At 45.1% G+C, this 13,517-nt stretch overlaps 1 protein-coding gene across 1 annotated transcript in view; it reads right to left on the bottom strand.

Moving 5' to 3' along the window:
* Positions 1–13,517, bottom strand: part of lrp1ab (low density lipoprotein receptor-related protein 1Ab) — a 180,346-nt gene that overhangs the window by 137,517 nt on the left and 29,312 nt on the right. The window lies entirely within an intron of this gene.

The raw sequence follows: 13,517 nt of genomic DNA, 5'->3' as shown, positions 1-13,517 counted from the left end.
TTCTACGGAGGGGGGAATCAAACAATCGCCCTGGGAGCACGTCAGCACGATCAAATAATGAACCTATTTAAAGTCATGCAGTGTGATGTTCATTTTGGTTGTGTTTTTGGTGACACCTCTGGTGACTCCATTGTTATTACAGGGTCTGTCTGGTCTGTTAGAACTGCAATTGCCAGAATTCTGTTAAAACATCTATAAAAAAAAACACACGGACATACCACCCCAAAAACAAATGCTGTGAAACTGTATGACTATGACGAGTTCACTTCCTCTCCGAGTACAAGTGTCAGTGACAGACAAAAAATATTGTAAATATATTAATATTATTTATAAAAACATAATTTTGTACGTTTTTTGTGGAATGGAATTATGTGGATGGAATTAAAAACTAGCTTTTCTTTAATTGGAAAATGTTACACTGTATGACTTTTAAGTGCGAGTTGGTTTCTCATGAGATTCAAAAACTTGCAGAGTTCTTCCAAATAATGGAATTAAGTGCATTGCATTTCATTACGCCTTTATCGCATCATTCCAACCCGTGCCTCGGGAGAGACGGGAGACAATCAGAGAGTCTGTGGCTTCAAGTAGTCTCACGCTCTGCTTAATCCATTCAAACCGGGAAAGTATTTGTGTCATTTTAGATTTTAGCGCTATTTAGGGCTAATCAAAAATAGCAGATATACAAAATATTTTTAAATGGTGGTCGGCGGGCCAAATACAGTACGTATAACTGTTTTAGTAGTGATGTACCAATGTATCGGCCACATCATTTGTATCGGCCGATTTATTGCTGTTACCCGATGGCAGTAGCCAATGTTTATCTGTTGTTGAGAATGTGTTGGCTATGTTGGTGTGTCTGTCTACCAAGCTGTATGTAGATTCTGACCATTTATTTCTTGTATTGAATAGGCAGTTGTTTCTCTGGCACAAAAAGGGAAAATAAAAAACAAAAACGAAATAAAAATATAAATCGGTACTATCCGTATTGGCTATCGGCGAAATTGTTGTTTTAAACATCGGTATCGGCCATGAATTTCCATATCGGTGCATCCCTATAGCTGTTAGATTTAGAAGACACCTGTAGAACCGGGCCTCGGCAGGTCTTCATGGGTTAAAAGGCAAGCCCATGTGGTACTGGTAGATTTGGGAGAGAGCTCAGCGAACATCAAAAGGAGAAGGCATCCTTAGTGAGGCAAAGTAAATCTCCTCACTTTCCCTTTCCCCATTCTCTTTCTGGCCGTCTGCGAGAGTGCAGCAGTGCTGGGCCGCTGGCTCCGTGTTATCTAGCCCATTCTGACCTGAGATCAGATTCAAACGAGGTTTCCACTGGATACACACTGGTCTGATTAACCCATTCTGACCTGAGATCAGATTCTAAAAATGTCAGTCGCCCTTCGATTTTTCAAAAATAGCAGACCTACAAGCTCATAGCGCGCCACTCGGTGGCGCGCTATGAGCTTGTAGATCTGCTATTTTTCAATAGCTAAAGCATAACGTGATGCTAACACCGAAATGGGTTCCCGGCCAGAATGGGCTAGCCACCCGACCCAGGGCAGGCAGAGCCCAGCCTTTCCCCTGTGATAAGTGGTCAGCGGCAGGCTGACAGCATGGATATAAAAAAAAGCCGTGCGGGGGTTTCACGTTCCTTTGTCCAGTCCCGGAGACTGACCCAGAGAGAGCCCCTCAGCCTGTAAGCTGCAGGGAGCTAAAGGTTTATATGGTTGAGTAAGGCTTTTCAGCACGAGGGGAGAGTCTTAACCCATTCTGACCGGGCACCCATTTTGGTGTTGGCATCATGTTATGCTTTAGCTATTGAAAAATAGCAGATCTACAAGCTCATATCGCGCCACCGAGTGGCGTGATACGAGCTTGTAGGTCTGCTATTTTTGAAAAATTCGAAGAACGACTGACATTTTTAGAATCTGATCTCAGGTCAGAATGGATTAATCAGACCAGTGTGTGTCCTAGTGGAAACCTCGTATGAATCTGATCTCAGGTCAGAATGGGTTAACGGCTAATTTATGCTCTGTCGCACAACGGCGACGCGCAGCAGAAATAGCCAATCTTACAAGGTCGAGACACGGAGTGCGAGACGAGTGCAACAAGTTGTGAACCTGTAGATCGGCCATTTTCATCGCATGCACGACACCACTGTGCGATGAAATATCAATAGAGCATTGAAAGGTGTCTCACATATACAGTATGAACAAGCACACACACAATGTATACGCAACACGTGGTCAGAGCGTTTGTGTTGTGTGTGTATTTTTTGAATACACATTTGTGACGGGTGACATAGATGGCACCTTTTTAGAGGCTCCCCCAGCTTAGATAATAAGATGGTTAGATAGACACGTACGGTATGTAGGTAGATACGATCGATAGTGAGATAGATCAATCAATACTGTATAGTAGACATACAGACATTCCGGAGGTTAACCCATTCTGACCGGGCACCCATTTTGGTGTTACCATCATGTTATGCTTTATGTATTGAAAAATAGCAGATCTACAAGCTCATATCGCGCCACCGAGTGGCGCGATACGAGCTTGTAGGTCTGCTATTTTTGAAAAATTCGAAGAACGACTGACATTTTTAGAATCTGATCTCAGGTCAGAATGGGTTCATCAGACCAGTGTGTGTCCCGTGGAAACCTCGTATGAATCTGATCTCAGGTCAGAATGGGTTAACTTTGAAAAACATTGCAAAGTATACAAAATAGAAGGAACAAATGACTATAACAGAGTTTGTCTTTCTGGGCCCAAGGCCCAGAAAACTATGCGAGGACATACTCCTGCTCAATAACATTTTTATTAGTCATTTACAGGGAGAATCAGCATTTGTTTAATCCTAACCATTTTAGAAAGACCTGCGTAGTAGACCTTATAGTCTGTCTGGGCCGAGGCCAGAACATAAACGGATTCTCTCTCCACTCCACCGCTAAGAAAATTGTTTGCCTTTGTTTTTTTTTCTCTTCTTCGTTTTCTTCCAATTCCTTCCTTCTACTCGCACCCTCTTTCTCTCTCTCTCTCGCTAACATCTGCTGACCCATTTTAGAACAACACCAAAGAAAAGTAGGGGTTGTGGGGGTGGGGGGGGGTTACCTCCTGCACAGGAAACTATGTGTACCCGCTCTGGGGTTCATGTAAAGACGTTTTGCAGGAGTACGGAAGGTATAGATTGTATCAGAGCATGTCCACACACTGGAAAGAAAATTACGCTGGAGTGTTCATTCAAATCTTCTGTACAGGTCCAAGTTTTACCTCTTTAGGACAAAGTTTTACACTCAGGTTTTTGTTGTGCCGTAAGGTTGCACGCCTGCTTTTATAGTGAGTGGGTTAGTGAACGTGCAGGTGTCATATGATCTGCAAGCTTGCGGCCCGTTGTGAGCTTATGGATCGGCAAATTTGGTTGCGCAATACCCACACACAAAATGTGCATGGAATGTCAGAACAGGTCAGCTCCATATCTGGAAATAGAGGCGTGATGTCACAAGGCTTGACCATATATGGAAGTGTGACGTGACACACATCTACGGTCGCAATAACTACAGTTTTTAAATATTTTTTGTGGAGTAAAAGTATATTTGCCTCCAAGATGTAGCCTAGTGAAGTAAAACTGTAAAAGTACCTCCAAATTGTACTTTAGTAATGTACTTTACAGTTTACACCACGGTAAGCTCAGCTGCCACCAAATACACAAACAGCTCATTTCTATCCCATTTCCTCAGAAACTAAGAGACTGTTGCAAGCAGAACGGAGTTCACGTTATCCCCATTTCTTACTCACTTCTCAGCCGTAAAAGAGTCAAAAACATTTCCTTTGGAACACACTTGACGGTTTACTCAATTCCAGAAAAGGTGTGTGAAGTATCTTTTACGTACTCTGATCTCGCCATGCACGCGAGGCCAGGTGAAGCCAGATGTAAACGGCTTTAGTGAGTCTTAAGTCAAAGTAAAAATACATCTGTCTGAAAAAGGGGCCAGGTTAGAAAAACATTCGTATTCATACTAAATGAACCACGCCATTTAAAAAGAAAGAAAATCAAAACACTGCACATGCACAGAGAACTGCGATGAGTCAGTGCTTTTGTTCGCACGTCTCCACACATTACCTAAACAAAAACCCACAAGCACTCACTCTGAATCCATCCCATCCATCCCACAGATTAGCCATCTTAAACAGAGCTTTAAAACATAGCACGGCTAGCACAAGTGCCCTAAAACCAGCGGAGACACACAAAAACAAGCACACGGCCAATAGCAGCTGAGCGGTCTATATAAAAGATGTGTGTCACATTCCAATAGTGACTTAGCAGCTCATACATCTGGCTTAGGGGAAAGGAGCAGTGCTCCTCTCCAGGGGATGTAGGAATTATGACAGACCTCCCACAGCCCCGGCATCTAAGCCACCCCTACTTTACATTCAATAAAGTGCCAGGCTAGGGATTTTCGACGTGAAGTAGTGCGGATTGCGGAATGAGAAATAAACCACTGAACATGCGCGCAGCAAATGTAACACTGCATATCAAAAGACAAACACATAACAGCACTTGTTGTGGGAGTTATACCTCGTGTAGAGAGAGATGGAGAAAAAAACACAAACAGGCAAAACGTTTTGCGTGTTTTCAGAAAGGTCTGCTAGAAGGCCTACGTGTGCTGTCACTATGATGCTGTATGCCCACTCACTACAGCCTTCAGGCTACCGGTGGAGTGACAAATCACACCCACACACACTCTCTCTCTCTCTCACCCACACACACACACACACACACACACACACACACACACACACATACGCCCACACACACAATGCTCCTCTCCCAAACACTCCTCTGGTTCCTCCACAGAACAGTCAAGCAGCCAGAATAGGTCTTTGGAAAACACACTAACAAACGGCCAGCAACACCAACAATAGACGAACGAGAGTTTCTAAGAGTTCCTACAAAACAGTAATATCTTGGCAGGGGCTGAATAGGGACGAGCAGCAGAAGCTAAATGGCGAGGACAATATGGAGGATTAAATAACTTTGCAGCGATGACAATGGCACTGGCCCCTGCACCCCCCTCTGCTCCAGTTTGGGAAGTTGTTGGCAGTGAATTGTTATGGGCTCACTCATACAGGCAGTGGGCCGCTTCCTTCCTCATCTGTCACTGGCACTGAGGTATTACCATACAGAGGCCTGCTTAGACAGCGCACACACAGTCACACACACACACAGTCACACACACACACACACACACACACACCGTAAGACGGTTCATAGCCAAGGTTATCTGTAGTCAGACTTTTAAGTAATATATTTTTCCATTGCCATAATTTGATCGAGTGATGGATGGAGAATGGAAACAATAAAGTCCTCCTCTCTGAATTAAAATGCCATGATGACGACCAATCAAACAAATAACTGTGAAGTTGAAGTAGTAGATCAGTCTCTGCGGTGGGGTTTTTAAATCATCAGCAATAAAACTTAAAAGCACAAGACAATTTGGTATTCAGCTCGTATAAAAGAAAGGACAATTAGGTATCACTTTACCCATAAATTATCATTATCAGGTGCAATAGAAATGACAGAGGGTGAAAGGGCTGAGGGTGGGAGGGTGTGATATGAATAGAACATTATCTCCTCACAATTAAACACGTCTCAATTACTCCTCGTTGGGAGGAAAGCATGAGGACACCTGCGAGTGTAGGAGTCTTCAAGACAAAGAACGCTGAATCGGGACAATATTACACGAAGCTTTTTAAGTGCATACAAGATATGAATAATTACACAGCTCTCATATTACTTGGTAATAGGCAATGGTGGCATTCAAAAGCAACAAAAGGTATGGCACCGCCATATCTTGCAAGTAAATGATCGCACGCTACAAACCCTCTCGTGCGCTCAGATCAGCCGACGCAGGGAAACCGCGTCGGCTGTTCTGGCTCCAAAACTATGGAATGCACTTCCCATTACAATCAGAACTGACTGCAGATTCATTCATTTCTGGATTAAGAGCATCTGCTAAATGCCTAAATTGTAAATTGTACTCTCTCAGAGTTACAGACCCATAAGGGTCCATTTGGTTCCCAATTATCATTTAGCTGGGGACCCCCTGGAACTCTCTGGACCCCTAGGGGTCCCCTGACCCCACTTTGGGAACCTCTAAACAGGTCGGGATACCACTTTTATCCAATCAGGAGAGAGAACAGGATACAAGTGAAATTGGAAGTGATGATGACACAAAGGAATGAGCAAAGGACAAAACTGGAACAGCCAAATTGAAGCTCATTAATGGGTATGGTTTGCTGAAATTGGAAAGCCACCTGTAAATGAATTTTCTGTTTATTAAAGAGCTGGAGAGACAGGGTCACTCACCCCTGTTATTGAACAAACACTCTATAGCGATGATTACTATCTGAAATTGGGTTTGTTTAACCCCAAAAATACCCATAACCACTTAATTAAACCAGACAGCATTTGACATTGTGGGGAAATGCTTCACAGAAAATCGGCAAGCTCACAACTTCAGCTTAAGCTTGTAGATCGGCAATGTTCTGTGAAGATATTTAAACTCATTAACTGCCAGAGTTTCTCTAGAACAGTCTCCCCACACTGCCAGCGATTCTTAGCGTTTTTTACTAATCTTTCAAGAGTCATAGAAAGTGGTTTAATACTGTAACTAACTCTCCCACTTGGAGGTGGTCTCTTATAATGATGATACATTTAGGGTAGGACCACTACTGGTTAACAAGAGGTATTGCATACAACTCAGACAACTCAAAATACCTAGCCTGACCAAACATGCTGTACATTATAGCCCACCTGCAAAAACTTTGGCAACTTGCATTTAACACATTCAATCCGGGAAAGCATCTGTGTCATTTTATATTTCAGCTATATATATGTAGAACATTGGTTGGCTACTCAAAAATAGCAGATATACAAGATCATAGTGCATCATTTCGTGATGCGCTATGAAAACTGTTTTTCAGAAAACGGTTAGGATTTAGAAGACGATTGTAAAATTGGCCTCAGGTCGGGTCAAATTCCGGGTAAATTTCTCTACTGTCGAGACAGAGATCTGTCCTGCTGGTGTGACATTTCCGTAGTCCGTATAGGTCCCACAATAGTCTCAATCACATCACATAAAAAAGGTGTAATAGTCCAAATTACATTCAGCCCTAAATCCTTAATTTCAACGCTTACCACGTCTCTAGAGTGAAATATGACTTTCAGCAAAGACAATATTTAACACAACGTCTGAGCCTACGGCGGTTCCAAGTAATGCATCACTACCCGTGTCACCTTCAAATAACTCCCTGGGCACAGAGGGTGGGCGGAACTTGCATGTCTGTGGTCTGAGTTGTCCCGAGACTGGCTAACCAGCACCAGGCCTCGCTAGTGTGTGACGTCCAAGTGTCGCTCCCCAACTGTGTCCCCCCCCCCCCCCCCTTCCACCTCTCCAACTCCCCAACTCCCCCAAGTCCCCGTGGTTAGGTAATGACCTTAAATTTTGATTCCCTGTCGAGCTATTGTCCGCAACATAAAAGCCTGTGCGTATTGCCCCTCCTCCTGTAATGGCACGGCAGCCCCTGACTCCTATGCAGAGTGCTGTGTGCTCTAATGAACATGTTGTACCGGGTGACAGCGAGGCGAGGCCTGCCCACTGGCTGACTCTCCACACTCTGGAAGGGAACAATAACACTGTACTGTACCACAGCATGATGCGGGGCAGACGCAAGGCCTTGTAAACCACATGACCCCACCCTCCCCCCCCCCCCACCCCCCACCCCTCAAACATTTTAACTTCCAAGGAACCCCCGCAACTCCAACTGTAAAAAGGTCCTTGCAGACTCCACACGTTTCTTTTCTAGCAAACGGTGGAAAAAATGTAGCTAAAAATCAGAAAAAACACAGCAGTCTGCAGACACCTTAACCCAATTTGGGGGCAGGAACCCCTTTTGGTGTTTTAAGCATTATGTTATACTTTAGCTATTGAAAAATAGCAGATCTATACAAGCTCATAGCTTGTAGATCTGCTATTTTTGAAAGATTGTGAAAATGTGGCGCAAATCTTTGAATTCTTTCAGAGCGAACATTTTTAATGACGGGGGTCGGTGGCCAATTACATATGATATTGGGGGTCCTTGAAATGAAATAGTTTGAGCACCACTGACATAGAAACATTGGGTTTTTCAGAAAAACTGTAAAATCTGAGTCGCAATCTGAGAACCCAGCGTCAAAAAATAAAGGAAAAAACAGCACACTCTTTTCCTTTGAATTTGATGCGAGTCAACAGTCTGTCTCGAGAGACTACACATTTAGCAATATCTGAAGTAACACGTGGTAAAGCTACCGATACCAGTGGTTCCCAAAGTGGGGTCCGGGGACCCCCAGGGGTCCTTGAGGGAGTTCCAGGGGGTCCCCAGCTAAATGATAGTTTGGAACCAAATGGACCCTTATGAATGAAATTGTACACTCGTTAAACCAACAGTGATTTTACAATATAAATTGGGGGTCCCAGAGATAGAAATGCCATTAAATGGGGGTCCGTAGACTAATGCATACCTTTTCAAATGGGGGGTCCGTGGGCTAATTAGTGTCAATTTGGGGGTCCTTGACATGAAAAGGTTTGGGAACCACTGATCTATACAATGCAAAACCTTCATCAAAGTTGAAGCAGCGTAGGGACAGGTAATACACACTGCTGCAGTTTCCTGTGTGTTCATTTGTGGAATGTGAAGAAAAGTACAGTAAAATAATCACTTTTTCCATTGCAGTATATAATACAGCATTCCTATTCCTTCCTATGGGGCACGTCATACCAGGAATAGCACGTTGAACAAGCTGTCAAGATGCAATATAAGGGAACACTGGTAAGTACAAATATTAACATCATTTTTTATTGAATTACTGCGATAAAATACAAACAAAGTCAGATTCCATTAAACACTCCTCAACTCACTCTTTACACAGTGACCTTTACTGCATGTCACTCCTAAACTCACTCTTTACACAGTGACCTTTGCTGCATGTCACTCCTCAACTCACTCTTTACACAGTGACCTTTGCTGCATGTCACTCCTCAACTCACTCTTTACACAGTGACCTTTGCTGCATGTCACTCCTCAACTCACTCTTTACACAGTGACCTTTGCTGCATGTCACTCCTCAACTCACTCTTTACACAGTGACCTTTGCTGCATGTCACTCCTCAACTCACTCTTTACACAGTGACCTTTGCTGCATGTCACTCCTCAACTCACTCTTTACACAGTGACCTTTGCGGCATGTCACTCCTCAACTCACTCTTTACACAGTGACCTTTGCTGCATGTCACTCCTCAACTCACTCTTTACACAGTGACCTTTGCTGCATGTCACTCCTCAACTCACTCTTTACACAGTGACCTTTGCGGCATGTCACTCCTCAACTCACTCTTTACACAGTGACCTTTGCGGCATGTCACTCCTCAACTCACTCTTTACACAGTGACCTTTGCTGCATGTCACTCCTCAACTCACTCTTTACACAGTGACCTTTGCTGCATGTCACTCCTCAACTCTGTCTCTTTACACAGTGGAATATCAATAAAGGCAAGAAAAGACTTAGATTTAATTTTTAATTTTTCAATAAATAAATAGAATCCCCACTCCCCACTGAGCTATTTCCCCTCTGGTCAATGGCTAAGGCCTTTTGTTCAATAACAAGTAAAATGCCTATCATTCATTGGCCTATGAGAAAAGGGATGGGCCAAAGTAATAAGCAGGGCTAAGCGACACCAATTGGAGCCCAGCACCACCACGGGGGCCCACACTACAGACCTAATGACCAATGGGAGCCCAGGACCACCCTGAGGGCCCACACCACAGACCTAATGACCAATGGGAGCCCAGGACCACCCTGGGGGCCCACACCACAGACCTAATGACCAAGGTTCATGGCATCCCGTCCATTTGATTTTGAGATATCTTGTTTACAACTAGAAGCGTTGGACAAACGGCGCCGGTAGTTTCCTCTTAGCAACACCATTAGATCACACCATTGGATCACACCATTAGAACACACCATTAGATCACCAGAGTCAACAGGTTTCATTCTCTGGGCAACACAAAGTTACGCAGCACATTCCATGTGGCAGTCGAGCCAGTAGTCTTTCCAATCCGAGATATCGTGTTCGGAACCAAAGTGTCGGACAGATGTACTGACAGCCAGCCTCAGAGCCCCCCCCCCCCCCCCCCCTCACCCTCCCCCCCGCTAACGGGGCTAAGAACAACAACACGACATTTATAGAGGAAGGGCTGAAGATGAGATCTGAAGAGGAGGGAACAAAGGCGGCTCGGACATGTCTAGATATACTCCGCCTGCATGGACAGATAGAGGGAGACAGAAAAGGGAAAGAGGGAGAGAGAGAGGGTGTAGTAGAGGAGAGACAGTCAAGAGAGGCAAGTGGTGCCTGTGTGGCGTGAGAAAGCCCTGTGTTCTCTGTCTGGTGATAGGCCGGTGTGGCTGAGGAGGGCTCAGGCCCGCAGACCAGGGGGATTTACGGGGCTTTGCTCCTTCCTCTGTGGAGGCAGCGTGCCCCTCCCTGCCCCTCCAGACCCTCCTGTCCCCTGCCTGGTGCCCCCCTACAGTATGTGTACAACAAACTGGTTCCCATTATGGCCTATTAAAGGCCTCCCTGCCAACTTTACTGTAAAAAGGCTTGTTTCCATAAAAAGAGATCGGGGCTATGCACGGCCATTTCCATTTTCTTCCTTTCAGCCTGAATGCTAATCTGTTCCATTTCTACCGCTGAGGGTGAAAAAAAGAGAACCATAAAAAAAGGAAAACAGGGCCGGGACCAATAATGGCCTGGCTTCCCTGTCGATGGATGGTCACGTTGATGATGTCATATTTATGACGCCAGACTGAATTATGGACAAGACAAACACTCTTCTAGACCAGTGGTTCCCAAATATTTCAGCTTGGGACACCAAAACTTAAATTTGGTTAAAACATCCTATCCTAGGAAATCATGTATTTTCCTATTTTACAACCCATATATGGGTCCGTGATGCAGAAAATGGCTCCCAAACCCGTTGTTAGGGGAACACCCCCCCATAAAAAGGAGGCATCTTTTTCTCTTGGATCACTCCTTCAGCGATACACGCCCTCCTCTCCACAGGCGCTTCCACCCTCCATCACCTCCGTCGTTCCATCCCTCCATCCCTCCGTCTGGCTCCTCGGGGTCGTCTCGGAGAGGCCGCTGCGCTGAGGCGTGACACAGCCGGCCGGCCGGCCCGTCCGGCCGGCCCACACAAAGGGCCCAGGCTGGCTGCTCTCCAGCTGGGGCCCACGGGCAAGAGATGGACAGATAACCTTGATGTGTGGCCCGCCACACCACGGCCACCTCGGGGGGGCAGCTGCAAGGGAGATGACGACTCAATCCTCACCCGTCAGAACTTCCTTTGGCTTCTGCCACGGTCCAGGCCACAACAGCATCCACCGCCAAAAGTAGGCTACTGTACCAGTGTGTGTGTGTGTGGGAGGGGGCAACACACCACTACGAATGCGACGCTTATGAGTGCCTTTAACCTCTTCAGGCATGGGTCCATCTCTATTCCATCACAACATGACATTCCATGGGATATCCCCTCAATATTACATTCCTGGATCAAGTCGGGAATACGGTGTGCTGGGAGTGGAAAACTGGGCTGGAACCGTAAAGGAAAAGTCTGTCTCCACTTAAGTCTGTGCGTGCGTGTGCACGTGCGTTTGTGCATGCGTGTACAAAGCGTACGGCGCTGGCCCGAGACGTCACACACGCTGTTCCGGTCAGACACGGCTGTTCCGGTCAGAGGCTGGCTGGACATTAGCAAGCGGTAATTGTGCTGAATTATCATCTCATTTTCTCACTCAGAATGGAATTGGTTAACACGGGCGATGCGTGAATAGAAGGGGCAGGCTATTTGCATTATGCACATGCATGCATTCCATTCCCCCCCCCCCCCCCCCCCATGTCCGCTTTTGTGGACATGGAGGTACGTTTGCATGCAAAACATAGGGGGCAAAAAGTTTAACAGAAAATTAGAGGGCGGCCAACTGTTGCATAACGTCACTGTCGGGCAGGATACCTCATATCTCCTTATTTGAACTTATTATGTTTAACAATTTTTTCGTTCGTACAAGAGGTTTGAGAGAAAATTGGCGAAAATATCTGATCTACAAGATCACAACAACCGGTCGCATATATTTTAGAAGCATTTTGAAAATAAGTGAACGTATGTCCGTGGGTTTAACCAATGACAAGTATGAACGCACAGTATCCTTGTGACAACTCCATTGGAACACAGATTCTGTGGGTTTTTTTCCTCCCCCATTATGTGAAAAATAAATTCCGCTTTGGAAGATAGCAGGTTTCCAGCCGACAGCGACGATAAGGCCTTGGATCATGAAAAGGATTCCTTTATGGTAAGCACTTCTCATGACGGAGAAAGTGCTTACATCCTAGGGCTTATTCAAACATCTGTTCCCATTCTCTGGCTCCCACCACAATGAATGTGGCTCATGCAAGCGTCGTAATTGCACACAGGCTTCGGGGATTCTTGTCGGTCCTTTTCACAGTCTTTCAGAGAGTGAACTGTTCGAGGATGGAATCATGGCTATTATGACACAGCGCATTCGGTTTTAAAGCAAGCGGTGTGCATACAAACTAAAGAGCAAGAAGGACGATGTGAAATTAAAAATAGGAATATTAGAAAAAGGTCAAAACACCAACTAATCCCTATGTGGATCCCTATATTGTTGCTGTAGGGCAGAAACCTTCTGAAATCTCTGATTTTAAAATAATTTAAAAAAGGAACTGTTTTTTGGACATACAAGGTTTCAACCAGACAGCAACAATATACAACTTTCCTTTAATCCGTTGCACAAAGATCATTTTGTCGAGGTGTCAGGACATTTGAGTCAGCAAGTCAAGTATTTAAACAGTCTGTCAAACTCGCACTCGGGTTGTTGTTTTGGAATGTCATGGCCTCATTACATTATCTTCCACTATCCATCTGAACCGCACAGACAGCAGGGAAATAAGGAACAGAAAATAAGGGAATAAAGACATTGGCTTCTGCTGATGCGGAACTGGCAAAACAGACAGAAATAGCTTACAGTGCAAGATGTTCCAACGCATTTACTTCTGCTCTTTGATCCTAATCTGTTGTAGGTGAAGACCTTTCATTCCTAGTATTTTTTGTGTTTGCTCTCAGGGACAAAAATGGACAGACAGCCTCCACGGGGACTCCTGTGTAGTGTACTAATGCAAGCGCAGCAGCAAGAGGGAATGTATGAACCCATTACACATTACAGCAACAACAACCAACCAACCGTCCACCACCAGACACTTTTAATTATGACATAGATCTTTCTGGCCCCCACACACCTCAACAGTCCCATGTGGATCCCTGCTGGTGCTGCACTGCGCACCACTAGCAGCGACACAAGCTACTAAACGACTATGCCTGGTCAGCTATACACTGTAGTGTAGTCTATGCCT

This window comes from Protomyctophum bolini, assembly GCF_963924005.1.
Source record: "Protomyctophum bolini genome assembly, chromosome: 5".
NCBI lineage: Eukaryota > Metazoa > Chordata > Actinopteri > Myctophiformes > Myctophidae > Protomyctophum > Protomyctophum bolini.
Note: the sequence above shows the minus strand (reverse complement) of the source record. Positions and strands in the feature narration are given on the sequence as shown.